Source organism: Engystomops pustulosus, chromosome 1 (assembly GCF_040894005.1).
Source record: "Engystomops pustulosus chromosome 1, aEngPut4.maternal, whole genome shotgun sequence".
Taxonomy (NCBI): Eukaryota; Metazoa; Chordata; class Amphibia; order Anura; family Leptodactylidae; genus Engystomops; species Engystomops pustulosus.
In genome coordinates, this window is record NC_092411.1 from 32,058,727 (window position 1) to 32,080,354 (window position 21,628).

The following is a 21,628-nucleotide window of genomic DNA, read 5'->3' on the forward strand; positions in this document are numbered from 1 at the left end:
CTGCAATTATACAGCAGAACAGCTATCCCTATATTGTTCCTCCGCAATCCTGAAAGTTCCACAGTTGGTTTGTAAAGTAAACTCATCATCTATACATATTCCTGTTCTTCCAGCTCAGCCACACCTACAGCTTTCTCTTCATCTACTATGTCATCCACAAAGTGGCTGTGTGACTCACTGAAGAGAATTCCAGAGGTAGGAGTGAATGAAGGGGTTGAGAGAGACACCGGATGTATGTTACAGGCTGAAGAGAAATCAACTCACCCCTCCCTCAGGAATTCTCTTTAGCAAGGGATATGAACTGGAGTCGAGGATGAGCAGGAAGGACTTGAATTTGATGGCCTTAGCTTAGGCGATGAACGGACTCACATGGGGTCATTTGCATAGATGGTGAGTCATCTTTACAAATGGACTGTGGAACTTTTCAGGCCTGGGGAATAACAATGTCGGGATAGTTGCTGTATAAGCACAGTTTTCAAAAACAAAAAGTTTAGTTTGTGTAGGTTAGTTTAGGCAGGTTCTAATAAAGTTCTGCGCCGCTTTCTTGATATGTAAAGTGAAGCCCCCTGTCTTTTATCTCATCAGCCAGAGATTCCTGTCCATAAAATGTCTATAACTTATTATATTAATCTCATGAGTATAAGATTAAGGTCACGGCAGGGTGATTGTTCATGGGCAGTTAGAGATCACATGACACTCCATCTGCGGCCATTTTATGGACAGGAATCTCTGGCTGATGAGGTAAAAATACAGGAGGCTTCACTTTACATATCAAGAAAGTGGAGCAGAACTATTAATAGATGTAAATTGGTAAATTAACGAATATCCTGCCTCCCCCACACACACACACTTACACACACATTACAAAAAAATTAGGTAAAGTGACCACCCCCTTTAAGTACAAACCTACAGAACCTTGTACATAATCCGGGGAATGTCTGTAACAATAGTTACCCTGTTTATTGCTGTCTATGGGGACTGACATAAACCAAGCTTACATAACAAGGGGATGTTTCTTGTGACCGGGTGAACATTTATGGCTTCATCATGGCAAATTGTGTTCAATTATATAGAAAGGTAGGTGGTAGCTGAGCAATCAGTAAAGTAAATGTGCTCACATTGGTTTGCAGCATCTGAATATCCTATGGCCAATAGAGGTTGTGACCCCATTCCAAAAATGAATGGGAGTCCGAGAAGTACAGTATCTGAGATAAAAGTATCCTTTAAACCATAGCAAAGGTTACTGTGTACCATTCTCCATTGTATCTGAATGACTGCTCTCCTCTGCAAACTAATACATGCTCCCCTATGGTTTACCTTACGTACCTTAAACGATGAATCACAGCTTCTTCTTAAGCCTTTGAAATTTTACTAATACCCACATTCATGGAAGTTAAATAGGACCTGTCATCCATAAATCAGGACACTAGGAGCTGCTTACTAAAGTAAGCAGCTCCTAGTGCTTAAACATTTGCCGCAGTGTTAGAAGGAGCAGGTTTCCGGTAACGCTATCTAACACTGTGGCGAAGTACAATGTAAACGTCGGACCCCTAGAGTGGTCCGATGTATTCATGAGGGGACGGGGTTGTGGCGTCGAATGACGCCTGGCAGTCATTACATTGTACTCCACCGCAGTGTTAGATAGCATTACCAGAGGTTTCCGGTAACGCTATCCTTTTAACACTGCGGCGTTTGTTCAAGCACTAGGAGCTGTTCACCCGATTTATGGCTGACAGGTCCTCTTTAACAACAGGGGTCTGCTGTATGATACAGCCACTTAGTATGGAGAGGATTCAGCCCAAAAACTATAAATCATAAAAATATAATAGATTTATTTATATAGATTGGGAACCCTTTAGGGGAAGAGTCTTTCTTCCACTTCTACCAGTTCGATGTAGTTTTGTGCCTATTGTTTTCATCTTAGTGTAATGTATGTGAAACCCTTTTCGAATGGGGGTATCATCTGCCGTCCCCAGACTTCCAGAAAGGGCACTTTCTATCACATTCTCAATGGGAACTGCAGCTACGGATCTCCACCACCGGGAAGACCCGGTCTTCCAGAGTCAGTGCTCCAGAAAAGCAGTGAGTTTTTGAGAGCCTCCTGGTCTTGGCCGAATTTCTGAGGCGACTGAGAAGAAGCTTCGGACCATGGCAGAAAGAGCTCCAGGAAGTCATTCCCAGCATATAAAACTTTATACAACCATTATTCAACAGGATGCTCAGATCTGTGCCACATTTTTTGGATTCCACTTTGTGCAATTTGAGCCACCCATCTCTAATATTAATAATAATAATCATTACCCAGTAGCTCCATTACAAGTCAATGGGCTCTTTTGGGTGTCACAGATTGGGTTGTATCCATAACAGCTGCCACCATGACAGTAAATAAAATAGATTTGGCAAAGTGAATTGTGCATTTTGAGTAACCATTTATATTCTCTGTAGGTTTTATTTTTGGTGTCAATGTTATTTCATTCACAACATGTCAGTAATAAAACTGAATGAAGACAATGATAAAAGCAATTATTATTCCGTTATGTCACATGTACTGTTATTAACCTGTCATACAGTATACAGACGCGTCAGTCCTGTTGCCTCGTGTTTGGCGCTGTGGTTTTGACGCAGCATCGCTACGAGTTTTCTCTTTCTTGCTCTTCGCTGTCTTTGTTCGGCCCGGTATGCAGTGTCAGCTCTTTATTTTCTTGATGTATAATATTACAGCTTATTTGCTTTAATTTGGGAAGCGTTCAGTATTGGAGGATCCTGTTTCTCTTAAAAGCTTGCATCCTTTCAAGCTTTTGATAGTGAGCCTTTCAAATTGCGTTGCCTGTCCAAAGGCACAGATAGCATTACTGCTAAGAGTAGATGCGGCTTTGTTGTAACCTGTTTCCTATTCCCCTGACAAATCCACTTTCTCGGTGCCGTAGAATTTATTTCCATCTGGCAAGATTTCGCTGCGAGCATCCGACGACTTTCTATTGTAAAAGTTCTGTCAGCGTGGAGGAGATGACACGTTAAAAGTCTATGATTGTAGTGCATCCCATGGAAGGCTGTATGCTGCAAAGTGAGGTGAAAGGATTTTAGAAATGTACAAGCCGCGACCTCATGTATTCTTTATGCCGCTCTGATGGCTTTTAGCTCCTCTGCTTTTTTTTTTTACACGCCTTTTGTTACCTCTTTGAAACACTTTTCCTATATTTTCCTCTTTTCCGTGGCTGCTTTATCCTCTGGATATTTCCTGTCTTTTTTACTCTGTGTCATTCTAATGTTCTCTGTGCCTTCTAATGTTTCGTATTTATTCTCGAATTCCCTTGTTCTTGGTATTTAACTGTTGTCGGTGTTGGGTGCTGTTGTACCTCTCTGATTTACTGCTACTTAGGGTTCATCCCAGGGACAAAACTACAGCAGTAGCAGCTCCTATGGGGCCCGCAGTGTCAGGGGGCGCCGGCATCCAACCTGACACACTGAAGAATGGAGGATGTGCACTATTATATACATATGCACATTGTACAGCAAAATATGTATACAGACAGTCCCCAGGTTACGTACAAGATAGGGTCTGGAGGTTTGTTCTTAAGTTGAATTTGTATGTAAGTCGAAACTGTATATTTTATAATTGTAGAACCAGACAAAAAGAATTTTGGCCCAAGTGACAATTGGAGTTTAAACATTTTTTGCTGCAATGGGACCAAGGATTATCAATAAAGCTTCATTACAGACACCTTACAGCTGATTATTGCAGCCTGGGACTATAGTAAAGCATTCAGAAAGCTTCACCATAGGTCAGAGGGGTCTGTCTGTAACTATGGGTTGTCTGTAAGTCGGGTGTCCTTAAGTAGGGGACCGCCTGTATAACATAAACTGTATGTGAGGTATATATACTGTAACTGTGATGTGTATACAGTGTATGGTGTCTGTATATACTGTATATGAGTATATATATTGTATGGTTGTATATGGCACTGTATGTGTGTATATATGCTCTATATGTGTGTGCATAAGTGTATAAATGTGTGATTGTAACTTGCATGTGTGAGTATACAAATATATATATTTTTTAAGTGGGAAAGGGGGCCCCATGCAGAAGCCTGCTATATGGCCCTGTACGTCACAAGTACGTCCACATGGGTTGTGCACATACAGGATAGTCAGCAGTCCTTGGATGCCTTTCATCTTACCTGTCCGACTAAGTTCACTGTCGGACAATGCACATCTGCCTCAATTCACAAAGATTGTGCGCCCGATATCCTGCATGTGTCCCTCCCCGCTCAGGTCCAACAGAGTTCACCATCTTGTTCCTGGTGTCGTTAAGTGCATTGGGGCAGATTTACTTACCCGGTCCAGTCGCGATCCAGCGGCGGGTTCTCCAACTCTGATACGGGTCCGGCCGGGATTCACTAAGGTAGTGCGCCCGATGTCCACTAGGTGTCGCTGCTGCGCTGGAGTTCACCGGAGTTCACCATCCGTTGCTGGGTGCAGGTAAGTGCGTGTCAAGCGACACGTTTTTTCAGAATCCGTCAGGTTTTCCGATGGCCAGCATTCCCCTCCCCCCCCCCCCCGATTTCCGTCGCATACATGCCGGCGCCGATGCACCACAATCCGATCACGTGCGCCAAAAACCCGGGGCAATTCGGCGCAAAACGGTCATTTTCGGGGAACGCAATTACAAATAGCAATTCGGGCCCTTAGTAAATGACCCCCATTGTCTTGCGATACAATGCCAGTGCAGACTTCTGTTAAATACCTGTCACAGTGCAAAACCCAAAAACGTCGGAAAGTCAGACGAAAATGGGCACGCGGACCCATAGTAAATAAGCCCCAATGACTTTTTGCAGTAATACTATGGCAAACATGATATTAAAAGGGATGTTCTGGTTTTGAAGGACTGGTCATCTGGTAAAGGTAACAGATTCAGATTAGTAGGGTCCCACATCTGGCACTCACTGTCCCTACATCTGGCACTCCACGTCACGGGGTGCACTTACACTAGAGAGCCTCACAGTTGAGTACATAAAACCCCACCCACCTAAGCAAGATGGCGTCTTTATGCTAAATTAGACTTTCCTAGCACCCAAACCTTCACTGCCACCATCGATACTTTGCTTGGCCAGATCTGTGCGGCACTGGCTAATCTGTGTCGGCTATATGAATAAAGGAATTATTATTACTTAACAAATAGCCGCCTGTCTACATAAATCCCTCAATTTAGAAAAACAAAATACAGACAACCCAGATATTACTTAACGATAATACCAGTAGTGTTAAATTCCCAGAAAGAAAAAAAAATATTTTCTAATTCAATGTTATTAACAAAAATACTGCAGATATAATTCGGCCTCTATCAGCACTGCTATTGTGTGTTTTGGTTGGCATGGGAAACGACCATAAACTCAGTCGGGCAGGTCTTCCTGTCTGGTCAGATTCCTCTCACATGAACACTACAAGATAGGTTCTGCTGGTTTGTTCTTAAGTTGAATTTGTACGTAAGTCGGGACTATTTTATCATTGTAACCCCAGTCAGAATTTTTTAGCTCTCTGTGACAATTGGATTTTAAAAATGTTGGGTTGTCATAAGAACCAGGATTTACACTAAAGCTTCATTGCAGACACCTGTGATAACTGTTATAGCTGATCATTGTAGCCTAAGGATAAAGTACAGTAATTTACCAACATCCAGAGGTCCGTTTGTAACTAGGGGTCGTCTGTACTGCGGAAACAGGGGAAGAGGAGGCAGAGATCACGAGAGTCAAAGGCACTTCCTGTCTAGCAACGTGAAGAGGAGACCTTCTCTATATACATGGCATAGCAGTGCTGATTGATTGAGTAGGTGAGGCAGCAGAGTTGAGTTTGTTATTAGCGATCTTACATCCATCTCATGACTCTGATGTGTTAATAGCAAATAAGACTGCAGCACAGCACAGGGACTCAAAGTGAGTGCTTTATTCCAACCAAATGCAACGTTTTGATCGCATTGCAATTTTTGTCTAGCTTTGATGCTTGACCAAACTTAGGGGTGTTACACCTAAAATTGGGGTTGTTATGTTGTTTTTTGGTTAATTGAGCAATCATGAAACCACTATTGTCTGTTTCTTAAAGAATGATTAAAAAATATTATGGATTATTACATTTATTGATGATGAAACCTACATGGAGATTTGGGGGCCCCCAAGATCACCACCTCTGATGGGGCCTTCATACCCTAATCCGACATTGGGTAGGAATGCCAATAAAATGTGGGCGGCACGGTGGCTGAGTGAATAGCACTTCTACCTTGCAGCACTGGGGTCCTGGGTTCAAATCCCACCCAGGTCAACATCTGCAAAGAGTTTGTATGTTCTCTCCGTGTTTGTGTGGGTTTCCTCCGGGTACTCCGGTTTCCTCCCACACTCCAAAACATACTGTTAGGTTGTTTAGATTGTGAGCCCCTTGGGGACAGGGACCAATTTGTCATGCTTGTGCAGCGCTGCGTAATCTGTGTGCGCTATATAAATAAAGAATTATTATTATTATCATTAAAATGACTGTCAATCCCATGTCCCACTGTGGTCTGTTGCCTCTTTATAAGCCCAAAGTTATATCGGACAACACAAGTCGAAAGAAATAAGAAAATGCAAAAGTAATAAAACCTTATTATTAGGTACCCTAATGTTCTATTTTGGCATTTATGGTACCTTGGGATTAGCTTGTGACGGTACAATATGTGCATGTGTGAAATAATCAAGGGTTATGTTTAGATAAGAAAAACGGAAAACATCAGTCAGGGATGCAATAACGTGCTGAAAATATATCGCACTTTAAGTAACTGGAGGCCGTGTGATATTTAATTAACACTTCTCCCGTATAAATTATAGGTTTTTATTAGGAAGGTGATACCTTTCCACGGGAAAAGCTGTGCACACAGTCAGTTTTTTTTTTCTTTGTGTGGCAATTATAGGTGAGTTACCAGGAAATACTGTTTAAGAGCGCGATACTGTGAGACTGTGAAGTATTTATATGCAGAATACCTGCTCACCTTCCCTTTCTGGGACAGGAAGTATCTGGTCTGTACTTGTCATTGTTCACCATTTCAAGGGAACCTATTGCCACCTTTTGAGCTATTTAAATTATTGAGAGGTTCCCATTTTTCTTTAGAAACTAATGCCCCCCATTTTTACCTAAAAATCAGTTACTTCTATAAGCATTAAATTACTTTTTTATTTTACCTGGCAGCCTGGCAGAATGAGGAGTCAGAGGGGGCGGTTCTTTTTCATCACAGTCAAATAGCCCCTCCCATCCACACTCCTAGATACTACTACAAGCAACTCCTCCGCCCCTCTGACAGGTCTCCTTCTGAATTCTCACAGCCTGTGCACACAGCAGTCAGCATTTTTCATGCAACACATTTCTGTCGGACTTTCCATGTTAAATGTTGCGCAAGGTCCGACTAAGCACCGGAACACCCACTTCTGTGCCTAGATTTGTGTCACATGGTGCCTAGTGCAAAAACGGTTGCGTGTGACACAAATGTGGTGCGGACACTTCTTAAATACCTGTGCAAGAAGTTTGCACCTAAAAGAACACGCAAAGTCTGACATAAAACTGGCACACGGCCCTTTATAGATGTGACCCAATGGGGGTCATTTACTAAGGGCCCGATTCGCGTTTTCCCAATGTGTTACCCGAATATTTCCGATTTGTGCCGATTGTACCTGAATTGCCCCCTGATTTTGGCGCACACGATCGGATTGTGGCGCATCGGCGCCGGCATGCACGCGACGGAAATTGGGGGGCGTGGCCGAACGAAAACCCAACGGATTCGGAAAAACCGCTGCATTTAAGACAAAAAAATGTGTCACGAAAATTACACTTACGTTCACAAGGTATAGGCCGGTGAATTTCAGGGCATTCCAGCGCGCCTCCGGGGAACTTCAGCGCAGCAGCGCCACCTGGTGGACGGTGGAGGAACTACCTTAGTGAATCCCGTCCGGACCCGAATCCACTGCAGAGAATGCGCCGCTGGATCGCGAACGGACCGGGTAAGTAAATCTGCCCCAATGTGTCTTGCTGGTCACATAATGAATAAATTTACAACTGGGAGTAATTACTAATGGGTGTATCTTTAAACGTTCTCCAATCAGTGATTATCATTTTGGGAAATAGCACTTTAATAATAGTAATGGTAACACACATTTTTATGCATTATGAACCAAACACACCTTGAGACTGCTGTAGCTACACTGATGCAGAAACATATCTTGCTTACCCTAAATATGCACTGCTTCAGCCTTGTCCTACCCAGCATAAGCAGAGAATACATTATAACTGTGTTGTCCCTGACAGGCAGAAGTAATCAATCGCTGGACCATCCATCGGCTGCTGTGTGTGAATCATCCAGCTCAGGCTGATTAGTCCTGTCTGGACAGTTCAGGCAGCTCCCGTGTATGTGTTTATGTATGGCAGCCAGGGCAACCAGCTTTCTCAAGATCCTGAATTTTCTAATTGTTTTTAGAGCAAAACCACTCAGTTCAGGGATTAAACAAGATATGTTTCTGCATCAGTTTCGCTGCAGTATTCACAAGGTATGTTTGGTTCACAATGCATTAAAACAAATGGTAGATTTCCTTATACATTGTTGGAGTAAGGCTGCATTAACACAAACGTACCATTTGATTGCCATCCATTGCTTCAACAGCTAGGACACGGTCCCTTCTACTTCAAGGGCTCACACTTAGTCCTAGGATCTACAGCCCCATGTGTGAGTCAACTGTCCGGGCCTCAAAATATAGGGCAGGTCCTATTCTTCTAGTGTCATCAGCATGTGAATGGAAGTCACCGACCGTAGACACATGCGGAAACAGCTTTTTTTCTCAGACTGTTAGGTCTCTTTTAGGAGTCAGAAATAGAATATAGACAGTTATATTTGGGTAGAATATGATATGTGAATAGGTGGTATCAGTAGATAATCCTCCAATGTACAGTGTGATATATAAATGACTGAGGACACCACATCCAGCGTAGTCTGGGGCTGTTTATCATTCATAGCGATTCTCATTTATTCACATGAATCTGACAGCAGGCTTTCTCGTCTCTCTAAAAATATCCAAACATTCGTCCATCTTTGCCAAGTATTTGCAAAAAAATTATATTTAATGAAAATCTATAAGGAAAAGGTTCCGACTACACAATGTTCTGGTAATTGCACGACTCATGTTTAGATTTTTGGTTACCCCTTTATACATTTATTACTGGAGCCTTACTGATCTCGATGTTAAAGGGGTTTTCCTATCCTTAAAAGTGTTTTCCAACAAATTCAAGTTAGGCCCTATCCACAGGATGGGGCCTAACTTGCTGATCGGTGAGGGTCTCAGTGATGAGACCACCACAGATCATGAAAACGAGGGGTAGCTCAGTCAGACCCCTCGACGCTTCCGGAAATTAATGGAGCAGACAACAGCGCATGACCTGGAGCTGGCGGAGATCGCCGAGTGTGGCTCTCGGCAATTTCCATTAGCCACTGCTGAAAAAATCTCACGATATTGTGAGGAAATTGAGACAACCAGCATTCCTCCATACAGTCTAAGGCTTCTTTCACACAAACAGTTTCGGACTGGCCCACCAGAGGACCAGAGGATCCTCCGGTGGGCCCTGGTTCAACACTACTGAATATTGAACCCCAGAGGTCCAACAGAAAGGAACCCAATTTGGAAGCAGCTAGAATCTATTTCCTGGTGGATAATGAAGAGTGGGCCCCAGATTAATTTTCTCTGGTGGGCCTAAGACAACCCAGTCCGACACTGCACACAAACATCGGCTACACCCAGCCTGGAGAGCGATGGTCACCCCTTCCCTCTCCATGGGGAGACATGGTGTCCGGCCATACGTACGTGAATAGACAGAGCATTCGGTTTTTCCTGGCGATGACTTGGTACGGTAACACACGTTGTGCGCATCGTACCATATGTGGCTGGAGATCCATCCCTGAATAACCTTTTGGTCTAAGGCACAGAGAAATCATGATCCGCTCCTCCTACCTCCCTCTCACAGCAAACACCTGGGAAAAAAACCGCTTTTCTTTCATGTCTAGATTCTGATCTAGCTCTTCTCTCCCTGGGCCAGGGAGTATACCTCATACTCCAGTTATTCTCTAGGTTTTGAATGGCCTTGTTTATACTCCCTACCAATGATCAATTTATATAGTTCTTGGTTATTATGGCTTTCTCGATTTTTATCAAGCACAAAAACAATACTGAAGTCATGAAGAAATGAGCAAGAAGGTCCAACTTCTCTTCCATTTATATCTCCAACATATAATACCCTCTTTACAAACCCTGGGGGAGATTTATGTGGACTGGTGCTCCCTACAACAATCTTTATCCCCCCTACAATGGAGTGAAATGCAGTCTACCCAAGAGTTACGTTTCCAGTATGTTGTACAAAAATACGCTGGGATTCCCAACATACCATTATAGTTTCTATCCATTATGCCATTTCCAAAACATTCCTACTTTAAAGGGGTTGGCCACTTTACCTCATGTTTTTGTAATGTGCGTGTAAGTGTGTGGGGGCAGGAGATTAGGGAATTTACCATTATACATCTATTAATAGTTCTGTTCCACCTTTTTGATATGTAAAGTAAAACCTCTTGTCTTTTACCTCATCGGCCACAGATTCCTGACCATAAAATGGCCACATACGGAGGGTCTGTCTGTGAACAATCAACCTGCCAGGACCTTGATTCATGTATGCTATCATAAGGTCCTGGCAGGGTGATTGCTCATGGACAGATAGAGATCACATGACCCTCCATCTGCGGCCATTTTATGGACAGGAATCTCTGGCTGATGAGGTAAAAGACAGGAGGCTTCACTTTACATATCAAGAAAGCGGAGCAGATCTATTAATATAGAAAAATTAGGCAAAGCGGCCAACCCCTTTAATATTATATATTCATGAGGCAGTTGGTACACCCGCAGAGCACTGATATTCCTTCCTAAATCACTTCTCTATTCCAATTTCGCCCCACGCTTCTCATTAAGCAAATCTCTGGCTCATCTGATGGTGTAGGCAGGGCCGGTGCCCGCACTGGGCAAGTGCCGGGGCCCAGAGCTGCTGAGGGGGCCTACCTAAGGCTGTACATAAGGAATCCATGGGGTGAAGGGGGCTGTATCTAATGAATCCATAGGGTGTGAGGGGGTCTGTATATAAAATAATCATGAGGGGGCTGTTTGGTATGATAAATTAGGAAATATTTTAGGGAACCGGAGACAGTTTTAGTTACTGAATTTTTAATGCCACCACGTGAGATCACTGCACAGAGGCCTACTAAGGCTCAACCTTGGGGCCTACTGAAACCTGGAGCCGACCCTGGGTGTAGGTAGTGGTCCAGGCAGAAATAGCAGGGATCCAGGTGATGAGGACACAGTCTGGGTGCACCAACTGCTCCATTAGGATACAATTCGAAATGGGAATTTCGCCAAAATGGCATAATGAGCACAAATGAATTAGGTGCATCTCAAACTCTGGAATAGGTGGTGGTGTAAGTTTAACCAACTTTTTAGAAAATAAATACTACTGAAATTTTAGTCCGTTTTGGCCAGGTTGAGTTAGGAGGAGTGGGAATAGGACCTAATCTATTGCGTTGTGGCAAGGCTGACCACATCCTACACCATAGGCCTCCATGGGGGCCATGACCTGGTGGCAGTTTGCACAGTTGTGTGCATGAGGCCTACATTACCTATGAGTATGGGGCACATTTACTTACCCGGTCCCTGCACGATCCCTGATCCGGAATGTGCGCCGGAAGGCCCACCTGCCGCGATTCATGAAGATCATACGCCCGATTTCCTGCATGTGTCGCTTCCCCACTCAGGTCCGCCGGAGTTCACCTTCTTCTTCCCGATGCATGTAAGTGCTTGGCTTTTGACACAAATTGAATTGTTAAATTCCGTGCATAGTCCGAATCTGTCGGATTGTAGTCCGAATCTGTCGATTTGTGTCGCGTGAAAGCCTGCGCGATTGTGACACAATCCGATCGCATGTGACACAATCTCCAGCGTGATCCCCGAAAAGTCGGGAAACCCGACGAAAATGCTGCCGCAGGACCCTTAGTAAATAAGCCCCTGTGTCTTTTGAGTATAAGAGGAATCTCCCGCCTCCACAGGGAGAAGATGCAAATTTCCTTGTTCAGCGACACCCAGGACCCTGGTGCTGCAGGGCAACAATCCTAAACCACTGAGCCACCATCCTGCCCATACGTGTATTTAATGTGCAAGATTGCTAGAGAATTTTAATGTGCCCTGTGAGTGAGTTAGTGAGTTTTCTTCTGTTATTACACCAGTGAATATAATGGGTAACATGCAGCATCTGCCTTGTGATGAGGATAATTCTGTCTTTTATTATCTTTTCTGCTTTCTTCTTTGATGTTACACAATGTACAATATTCATTCCAGTGCACAGTGAGTTGTTTCTTGCCCTGGGATATGACACAGTTTTGCTGTTCTCTCTTCATGGGATACAGTCAGCAGCTTTGTGTTGTATCCTAGGGCAAGATAAACACTCGATTCTGATAAGAGGATGTGTCCCAGGATGAGGCTCGATGGAAAGTTAAAAATATGTTTGTTAAAAAATGACAGGACACTTTCCCACTGCCATTGAAGAGGTTGTTAAACCTTGTATAAAACTGTCTGCTTTTTCCAAGAAACAGCGCCACTCTTGTTTGGTGGTTGTCACTGGTATTACACCTCTGCCGCTTCTGAGCTACATGGACAATATAAGACGCAGTCTATGGACAGGAACATCAAAGCGTTCTGAAGCTCTAATAATAACCTCCAAGAAACTCTGGATGTGAATAGATAGCGAACAGTAATATACTCACCTATAGAGCCCCCACCAGTCCCATGGTATCAGTTCCAGCTTCTCTCGCAGAGTCTTGTTGTTGCTGCTATCATGGGAACAATGGCAGGGATCAGTGTGAATCCTTCTCACCAGTATTTCTCTATAATAGGATATTGATGTCATTGATGTATCAATGTTGGTTTGAAATCTTACCTTGTCTCGCAGAGATGAATGGCGGAGAACTGTGCTCCCAACAATAGACAGTTCTAGTTATTCTTTTTGACAGGTGACAAAATATGAAGTTGCTTATTATTATTAGGGTAACCACTAATAGTAGATTCCTCATGGTAGGTTTCCTTTAAGCCTTCTTTTATACATAAGGAAACCTGCCATGCTGAACTGCACGCATTTGGTTACAGAGCAGGAGCTGATCAGGTTGTAGATAGTGTCCTATCTGCATGCAGCATCTTATAGAGCAGGAGGAGCTGATCAGGTTGTAGATAGTGTCCTATCTGCAGGCCGCATGTTATAGAGCAGTAGGAGCTGAGCAGATTGTACATATTGTCATATCTGCAGTCAGCATGTTATAGAGCAGGAGGAGCTGATCAGAATGTACAGTGTCCTATCTGCAGGCGGCATGTCATGGAGCAGGAGGTGCTGAGAAGATTATACATGGTGTCCTATCTGCAGGTGGCATGTCATGGAGCAGGAGGAGCAGAGCAGATTGTACATAGGATCCTATCTGCAGTAAGAATGTTATAGAACAGGAGGAGCTGAGCAGATTGTACATAGTGTCCTATCTGCAGGCAGTATGTTACAAAGCAGTAGGATCTGAGCAGATTGTACATAGTGGGGCTTAGTGGGGACAAGCATTTAGAAGGGGATTGTGTCGCACGCGATTGGAATTTGGCACATCGGTGCCGGCTTTCATGCGACAGAAATTGTGGGGTGTGGCCGTTCCGACAGATTCGGACTGAGCGCGGGATTTAACATTAACATTGTGTCGCAAGACAATGCACTTACATACACTGGGAAGAAGAAGGTGAACTCCGGCGGACCTGAGTGGGGAAGCGACACATGCAGGATATCGGGCGCGCGATCTTAGTAAATTGCGTCGGAGTCCAGGATCATTGGACAATGCACAGCGGGGAGCGCGACAGGACGGGGTAAGTAAATGTGCCCCAGTGTCCTATCTGCAGGGAGCCTGTTATAGAGCAGGAGCAGGTCAGTAAATGGAGATATTCATGATAAGGACATACACTCACCGGCCACTTTATTAGGTACACCTGTCCAACTGCTCGTTAACACTTAATTTCTAATCAGCCAATCACAAGGCGGCAACTCAGTGCATTTAGGCATGTAGACATGGTCAAGACAATCTCCTGCAGTTCAAACCGAGCATCAGTATGGGGAAGAAAGTTTGATTTGAGTGCCTTTGAACGTGGCATGGATGTTGGTGCCAGAAGGGCTGGTCTGAGTATTTCAGAAACTGCTGATCTACTGGGATTTTCACGCACAACCATCTCTAGGGTTTACAGAGAATGGTCCGAAAAAGAAAAAACATCCAGTGAGCGGCAGTTCTGTGGGCGGAAATGCCTTGTTGATGCCAGAGGTCAGAGGAGAATGGGCAGACTGGTTCGAGCTGATAGAAAGGCAACAGTGACTCAAATCGCCACCCGTTACAACCAAGGTAGGCAGAAGAGCATCTCTGAACGCACAGTACATCGAACTTTGAGGTAGATGGGCTACAGCAGCAGAAGACCACACCGGGTGCCTCTCCTTTCAGCTAAGAACAGGAAACTGAGGCTAAAATTTGCACAAGCTCATCGAAATTGGACAATAGAAGATTGGAAAAATGTTGCCTTTGCGCCCCTTGGTACCAAATGAGCATCGTTGCAACGCCACAGCCTACCTGAGTATTGTTGCTGACCATGTCCATCCCTTTATGACCACAATGTACCCTGTAACATCTGATGGCTACTTTCAGCAGGATAATGCGCCATGTCATAAAGCTGGAATCATCTCAGACTGGTTTCTTGAACATGACAATGAGGTCACTGGACTCAAATGGCCTCCACAGTTACCAGATCTCAATCCAATAGAGCATCTTTGGGATGTGGTGGAACGGGAGATTCGCATCATGGATGTGCAGCCGACAAATCTGCGGCAACTGTGTGATGCCATCATGTCAATATGGACCAAAATCTCTGAGGAATGCTTCCAGCACCTTGTTGAATCTATGCCACGAAGAATTGTGGCAGTTCTGAAGGCAAAAGGGGGTCCAACACGTTACTAGCATGGTGTACCTAATAAAGTGGCCGGTGAGTGTAGAACACACATGGAATATTGGCCCACATTTATTAAGGGCTTTGTGCCAGTTTTCTGTCAGACTTTGCCTGTTCTTTTTAGTGCAAACTGCTTGCACCGGTATTTAATTGTGGCGCACCCTGCATTATACACTTTTAGTGCAGTTTGCTCTAATCTTAGTAAATGTGCCCCATTGTGTACAATATTCGGCACCAATATATAAAAAGGAAGTTGAACTGGAATAGGTGCAATTGAAGGAAACCAAGCCAATTAACCCCTTAATAAGGGTTTTATTAGCTAATTTCTCGCTATACGCTTTCAAAAATCTATAACTTCATAATCCATAAATTCATTTTTCCGTGTACAGAGCTGTGTTAGGGCTTCTCCATGGCGTTATTTATTATTCCATGCCGTGTACTGGGAAGCTGGAAAAAAAATTTCAAATGTGTTGACATTGGTTAAAAACGCATTTGTCCACCCCTGCCCTACAAATCACTGCACATGCGCTGCGTCCATCTCATGCCACTTGTCAATTTTAAGGGGCAGCAGTGCGATTTCTTTCCCAGTTCTTATCGCCGGCCGATACGGGTGATACTGTTTTATTTAATACTTTCATCTCTGTGGGTTTTTTTAATTATTTTTTTACTCCTTAATGCGTAACCAAATGAACGTCAGAATATTCATTAGTCCTTTGATCTCTTTTCGGTGCAGAGAATATTCTTTGCGGTGACTCGGGAGACGGCTTTAAGCCCCCAGTTAACAATAAAACATTGAGATTTATGCAAAGCTACATTAAAAAAATAAATAAATAAAAAATAATATTGCTGACTTTCTATAATTGAGATGACTTGGTCGTTTTCAGAAAAGCTTTCATAGCGGAGAGAAAATGATAAGACACTCAGTGTGAGCCCGGCAGAGCAATGGACTACAACGTCTCAATTAACCGCTTGCATCTAACAATAGAAATACAGAAATGGAGAAGAGCTAATGGTTTACATTCTTTTCATAAAGTCAATAATATCACATAAGACCCTCCGCGTGCACACACTCAGCACTGCTACATCTAACCTGAAACAGAAATTCCCATAGGGCCCCTACCTATACTAGGTCACCTGGGCGAATTCTCATTAATCATGAAAATTTGACTTTTTTGCTGCTATTTTCTGCATATGCTGAGGCTGCAGTTTTAAATTTGCAATTCTGTGAAAGCTGCAAAACCAACTAAGAAATCCTATTTCAGCTGAAATATTCATATGAATATACCCCTTCATCCTCATAGACTGTAAGCTCTTGTGTCACCCCCTTCATCCTCATAGACTGTAAGTTCTTGTGTCACCCCCTCATCCTCATAGACTGTAAGCTCTTGTGTCACCCCCTCATCCTCATAGACTGTAAGCTCTTGTGTCACTCCCTTGTCCTCATAGACTGTAAGCTCTTGTGTCACCCCCTCATCCTCATAGACTGTAAGCTCTTGTGTCACCCCCCCCCCCCTTCATCCTCATAGACTGTAAGTTCTTGTGTCACCCCCTCATCCTCATAGACTGTAAGGTCTTGTGTCACCCCTCATCCTCATAGACTGTAAGCTCTTGTGTCACCCCCTCATCCTCATAGACTGTAAGCTCTTGTGTCACCCTCTCATCCTCATAGACTGTAAGCTCTTGTGTCACCCCTTCATCCTCATAGACTGTAACCTCTTGTGTCACCCCCTCATCCTCATAGACTGTAAGCTCTTGTGTCACCCCTTCATCCTCATAGACTGTAAGCTCTTGTGTCACCCCCTCATCCTCATAGACTGTAAGCTCTTGTGTCACCCCCTCATCCTCATAGACTGTAAGTTCTTGTGTCACCCCCTCATCCTCATAGACTGTAAGGTCTTGTGTCACCCCTTCACCCTCATAGACTGTAAGGTCTTGTGTCACCCCCTCATCCTCATAGACTGTAAGCTCTTGTGTCACCCTCTCATCCTCATAGACTGTAAGCTCTTGTGTCACCCCCTCATCCTCATAGACTGTAAGCTCTTGTGTCACCCCCTCATCCTCATAGACTGTAAGCTCTTGTGTCACCCCCTCATCCTCATAGACTGTAAGGTCTTGTGTCACCCCTCATCCTCATAGACTGTAAGATCTTGTGTCACCCCCTCATCCTCATAGACTGTAATCTCTTGTGTCATCCCCTCATCCTTATAGACTATGTGAGGAGAGGGGGAAAATGAGGTGGTGTATGTGTGAGGAGAGGGGGAAACATGGGGGTCTATGTGAGGAGTCGGAGGACATGGGGGGTCAATGTGAGAAGAGGGGGACGGTAAATAGGCACACTGGGGGCGTCGGTGGTGAGGTACACAGGGGTGTCGGTGGTACACAGGGGGAGGGTCAGTGGTGAAGTACACAGGGGGTGTTGGTGGTACCCAGGGGGTGTCAGTGGTGAGGCACATGGGGGGGGCGAAGTACACAAGGAGTTGGAGGTAAGGTACACGGGGGGGGCAGTATACAGGGGGTGTCAGTGGAGAGGTACACAGATGGGTCTGTGGAGAGATACAAACTGACTTTTGTTATCTCATTAGCTTGGTTTATGGGTATACAGGCAGTCCCCGGGTTACATACAAGATAGGGTCTGTAGGTTTGTTCTTAAGTTGAATTTGTATGCAAGTCGGAACTGTATATTTTATCATTGTAATCCCAGCCAGAACTTTTTTGGTCTCTGTGACAATTGGACATTGAAAATGTTGGGTTGTCATAAGAATCAGGAATAACACTAAAGCTTCATTACAGACGCCTGTGATAACTGTTACAGCTGTTTATTGTAGCCTAGGACTAAAGTACAATAAATTACCAATATCCAGTGGTCCGTTTGTAACTAGGGGTCGTATGTAAGTCGAGTGTTCTTAAGTATGGGACCGCCTGTATAGTTTTTTTATTTTGGTTACGGTTTATTTTGAAGAGTTGAATAATATATTTGTGTGAAACTCCGTGCAGTTTTCTGCAAAAATTGTTTGGTGTCCCCTTTGGATTTAATGTACCTTTTGCTGCATCTTTTGGTGAATATACACACATGTGGGGTATGTATGTACTTATCACATCTTACTCTCTTTAGAAAAGTATATTTTCTTTATATAACTAGTATGGATTTGTACATAGTTAGTGGAAATTTAGAATTTTCATGTAATTTTTGCATTTTATCACTGTTTGATGCAAAGTTGCATGAAGGTGGTTGTGTGAATGAATTAAAAAGTTATTTTTGTATATATGGTAGGCGGTGATTTCTGAAAAAAATATGATTTTGACAGAATGGGAGCTTTTTACTTTGAGTGTTATATATTTTTTAACATGATAGTGGATTGCTACCAAATATTGCATGGTTTATACTTTAGTATTCTTGGGAGTGAAATTTTTGTTGATGTTGTGCATTGTGGTACGTACAAATCTACTCACTTTGTGTTATTATTTTTAAATCCAATTCTGTGCATAAACCTCCGCTTTGATGTTAGTTTTATGGAAAAATATATGTTTTAATTGCATTTGCAATTATTTATGTTTGTCACAAAGTTGCATGATGGTGGTACATGTTGTCAACTGTTAATGAAAGCAAATGCAATAGCAAGGTTGTCTGCGCTCAAACAATATATATTGTATATAATCGAGTATAAGCTGACCTGAGTATAAGCCGAGACCCCCAATTTTAACACAACAAAAACTGGAATAACTTATTGACTCGAGTATAAGCCGAGGGTGGGAAATGCATTGGACACAGCCACCCCATTAGATAGCCTGCCAGCCCCTGTAGTATTTAGCCTGCCAGCCCCTGTAGTATTTAGCCTGCCAGCCCCTGTAGTATTTAGCCTGCCAGCCCCCTGTAGTATATAGCCTGCCAGCCCCTGTAGTATATAGCCTGTCAGCCCCCTGTAATATATAGCCAGCCCTTGTAGTATATAGCCTGCCAGCTCCTGTTGTATATAGCCTGCCAACCTCCTCTAGTGTATAGCCTGCCAGCCCCCTCTAGTATATAGCCTGCAAGACCCTCTAGTATACAGCCTGCCAGCCTCCTCTAGTGTATAGCCTGCCAGCCCCCTGTAGTATATAGCCTGCAAGACCCTCTACTATATAGCCTGCAAGCCCCTGTCCCCCCATATACAGCCTGCAGCCCCTTTCCCCCCAGTATATAGCCTGCAGCAATTTGTTTGGTTATTTCACTTTTAGTGATATTCTGATGAGTTATTCATGTGAACATATGACTATGAGGTATCTGTGAAATCTACACATGTTCTTCAATTACATTTAGGAGATGTAAAGCTAAATATTTTCTGTTTGAAGCACATTTCTTTTCCTCCAAAGTCAATTTTTATGCATTTTATATCAAATTTTACTCTTTGAATCATAATTGCATGAAGAGGAGCCTATGTCTAACGGAGCAAGTGTCTGCTTTCAGAAAATATGGGGGTCATTTACTAAGGGCCCGATTCACGGTTTCCCGACGTGTTACCCGAATATTTCCGATTTGCGCCGATTGTACCTGAATTGCCCCGGGATTTTGGGCGCACGCGATTGGATTGTGGCGCATCGGCGCTGGCATGCGCACGACGGAAATTGGGGGCGTGGCCGAACGAAAACCTGACGTATTCGGAAAAACTGCCGCATTTAAAAACGGAAAATGTGTTGCTCGGGACGCGCTTACCTGCACTCAGCCGGCCTCGGTGAATTCCGGCGCGTTCAGATGCTTTTCAGAGCAGCAGCGCCACCTGGGGACGGCGGAGGAACTACCTTATTAAATCCTGGCCGGACCCGAATCCAGCGCAGAGAACGCGCCGCTGGATCGCGAATGGACCGGGTAAGTAAATCTGCCCCTATATGTTTTTTGGGGATTTAGTATAATTCTTACATTTTCTAGTTTTTTGGTTGTGAAGTTTTAAAAATCTGTGAAATCACAAGTTATCTTCTAGAAGAAAGATATATCATTCAATAAAACATTCTGCAGTGCCTTAAAATCCAAGGCATTTTTTAGACAGAAACAAAATGATTTGTAAAGCTCTACGGAATTTGATGGCGCTATATAATTATTATGCTAACATTTACAAACTGAAACGCATGCCACAAAAAAAAGTCTAAAAAGTGACATATTGTAGAATATGTAAAACTCTAGAAAGTAAGGACTGCCACCTAGTGGAAATAGTGGTAACTTGCAGCACTGCACAGTACCATAGAGCAACAGGTAATCCAAACTAAGTTACTTGTATCTACATGGGATTTGTATAGGTCATACAATACAATCCTTAGTATAACATGAAAATAAATAAACCACAAATCATTTGGTCAAGGCCTTTATTTATTATCTTACCATAAAAATAGAACTATGTAAAACCATAACCATAACTCACCAGGTTCATAAATAGGGTCAAACACTAATCAATACCCATAAATTAACTTTAATGAAAAGCAATTTTAGCCGGTGTACACAAAAACGCCATGACGCCATATACAACACAGCAATAAAATACGGAGGGAGGACGCAGGTTCAGATGTCCGGGATTTCTTCAGAGAACAATGGACACTGCACTATTTATCAGAAACCCTGGAGGTGTGACCATTGTGAGGTAGCCAATGACTCACTGTCTCCTGGAGCACATTCCCCAGTGACAGGAGACTATTGGCTGCAGGCTATAACCAATCAAAACCTGTTGCCACCCTGACAGAATCATACCAGGGTGACAAAAGGTTTAGGAGGGAAAAATTTTCCCGCCTAAATCTTGTCTGAGGTAATTTAAGGGATGTCTATAATCCCATTAGGATCCCTCCTAATGGGATTCCTTGTGTCAGATTCCTTGTGTATCTGTGGAAAGAGTTTTGGATGCCAAATAGATCTGTAATAGTTTCTGTTAGAAAATCTGCAGTATGTGAATATCCTCTTAAGGTAGATTCACACAGGACCGAAATGTTGCAGATTTTCTGCAGTGGGATAAGTAGTAGTGCAGAATTTATAGCATTTTTGTTGTGGGTTTGTCAAATTTGCATTGCAAAGTGTGAAAGATTATTCTGAAATATATCATATAATCTGCTTATCAATAATGGTTGACAATCCTAGCACTTCACTCTTTCACTGCGCTTCCCCCATTAGATTTAGGGCGCATTCATAGATGCTCTAGGGCTGTGCTTGCAGGCTGTATGACCCTAAAGAATCACTGTGCTGACCTATAGTTCCCTATATATGGCAATCTCCTCCAAAGACAATGGGGGAATTTGTTAATTTGGGTGGCTAGGTCCGTTTACTAGCAGCCATATTTTAGTAGTTTTGCACTGTGATTTTACATTGTTGCGTATTTGGTGCACCGTCAGAAGAAAAACTTGGTGTTTAAATTCAGGAAGGGGTTTAGAAGTTGAAGACTTGCTTTTTGGTGGTGTAAAAGTGCGCCAAAAAAAGGTGTAAACTAAAAGTGTCGAAAAAAAAGCTGCAGCCAAATTGAGGGAAGGCGTGACAGACAGGAAATTAAGGTTTCTGAGGCGCCGACACTCTGTCGGGA

The 21,628-nt window shown here is 43.4% G+C and overlaps 1 protein-coding gene across 5 annotated transcripts in view; it reads left to right on the top strand.

Moving 5' to 3' along the window:
* RGS7BP (regulator of G protein signaling 7 binding protein) overlaps positions 1 to 21,628 on the top strand; it is a 76,316-nt gene that overhangs the window by 43,158 nt on the left and 11,530 nt on the right. The window contains exon 1 of one of the 5 annotated variants that reach the window (XM_072137114.1): positions 20,771 to 20,866. The exons of the other annotated variants lie outside the window; for them this stretch is intronic. The gene's annotated coding sequence lies outside the window, so the exon portion shown is untranslated. Of the gene's footprint in view, positions 1 to 20,770; positions 20,867 to 21,628 lie in introns of those variants that run through there. 5 annotated transcript variants of the gene reach the window in all.